The sequence below is a fragment of the Penaeus japonicus genome, unplaced genomic scaffold, assembly GCF_977035675.1.
Source record: "Penaeus japonicus unplaced genomic scaffold, GWHDUDI00000001_assembly GWHDUDI00000009, whole genome shotgun sequence".
In the NCBI taxonomy this organism is placed as follows: domain Eukaryota; kingdom Metazoa; phylum Arthropoda; class Malacostraca; order Decapoda; family Penaeidae; genus Penaeus; species Penaeus japonicus.
This window is the reverse complement of record NW_028234411.1, coordinates 8220585-8222491: the sequence shown is the minus strand read 5'-3', so window position 1 is coordinate 8222491 and position 1907 is coordinate 8220585. Positions and strand designations below refer to the sequence as shown.

General features: G+C 38.7%; 1 non-coding gene across 1 annotated transcript; it reads left to right on the top strand.

Moving 5' to 3' along the window:
• Positions 1–993: 993 nt before the first annotated feature.
• TRNAM-CAU (transfer RNA methionine (anticodon CAU)) lies at positions 994–1066 on the top strand. Its single transcript has one exon. It is a non-coding gene; the product is annotated as a tRNA-Met (tRNA).
• Positions 1067–1907: the final 841 nt, after the last annotated feature.

Below are 1907 nucleotides of genomic sequence, written 5' to 3'. Positions count from 1 at the left end.
TTCGCTTCTCTTTCTCTTAATGTGTGTGTGTATGATTTCGAGTGTGTGTGTGTGTGTGTGTGTGTGTGTGAAAGCATTGAAACATAACAGAAACTCTCTCTCACTATGTATGTGTGTACGACTGTATGTAAGTGTTGTATGAATAGGTATAATGTGTTCAGAGCTCTAATATTATTACGTAAATAGTATTATCACTGATTACAAATATCAAATACATAGACATACTTTAAGTTTCTAGTTTATGCCTTTATTTCAAAGAACTAACTAAAAACTCAAACTATGATCATGATTTTGAATTTGATTATCGGGGAAAAGATTGCTTTGTCCGAAGTGAAATAGGGGTGTACCATCCCGTAGATTATTCACGCAATGACAACGGTAAATTAGATTCTTGCTATGTGACTTCCACGTATAACTCGTGAGGCAAATGTTTCACAAACTGATCGTAAGAAAGACGGTACAAAAAGTTTGTGTAACGTCACAAAAGTTTCTACTAAAGAGTAGGAGTAGGACAACGCAAAGGAATTCAGCCTTAATGGCCACAGTCAGCGATACATTTGCATATATTTAAATTTCAGAAGCTACCTGGTTCTTTCTTATCCTTTAGATTATTGTGACGTTTTACGAACTTGACTGCACTTTACAAAGTCTTTATCAATTTGTAAACAGATAATCAAATAAAATAATACCGATATCATCAGATCTTTAACCTAATTTACCTGTGAAGACTACATAAATCCTAGACCACCGTTACTTAGGACATTTCAATGGGAATGACGCATATTAATGGTTTCCAGATTGGGTTCCGCTGCCATAGAGACGTTAGTTATCCTTTTATTCGAGATTTGTCCAGGAAGAAAGGGGGGGGGGAGGGTCGCGTATAAAACTTCCTTTCACAAGATTATGGAAAGAAATCTATGTGATAAAAGAAGTGCGATAAGAAAATCATTCCTATGATGAAGAAATATATTATATTTAACTCGAATATATAACGCCTCGATGGCGCAGTAGGCAGCGCGTGAGTCTCATAATCTCAAGGTCGTGAGTTCGATCCTCACTCGAGGCATGGAATTTTAAGCAAGGAGACAAGAGAACACTCAACAAAATGGGAATCATTCCCTCCTTTGCATTGAATCGTATTTAAGCGGTTCCGCAACATACGAGAATAAAACTTAATTAGTCCATTAATCTCCAGTATCCTACTGATTTTAATTTCATATTTGTCTCTCATATCCTTTTATCTATATCATCTACTCTTATTTTCTTCTGCCTTTCCTAATGCTATTGTTGCATCTTATTGACAATGATTAATCTATCTCTCCAGCATAGAGAAAAAGGGGCAAAGAGGGAGAGTTGTTGCCATTGTCATTTTTTTTTTTTTTTTATGACATCATAAACACCTTTTTTTGTGTGATCAATATGTGCAACAGAAGCCTATGAGGAGCGTTGAAGGACAACAACATTTCCCGCCACTTCGCGAGTGGAGGCTCGTGGTTGGTGAGTCACTTCTGCGATACCCGAGCACGGCTTCTGTTGCACAAATTAATCATGCGATAGACATTGTTTAATTGGCCAAGATATGGTGTCACAGAAGCTTCTATAATCATACATGACGATAAGTTTCTAGTACAGCTGCTTCCAGCTAGTTAGAAACACACACGTGTGTGTGTGAAAAGAGAACGGATGTTAGGGTCACAAAGAAAGATGAGGGTCGAGGAAAGCTGTAGATAATCACTGTCAATGGAAGCTTTTATGACGTCATAAAAACTTGGACCGTTTTTGCACCGTCTTTCGCGTGATCAATTTGTGCAAGAGAAGCCTAGCACGCTCGCTGCAAGGGTGACCACCAACCACAGCCTTTTCCCAGGAGGAGGAGGAGCGTCGAAGGGCAACAGCCTCTGCCCGCC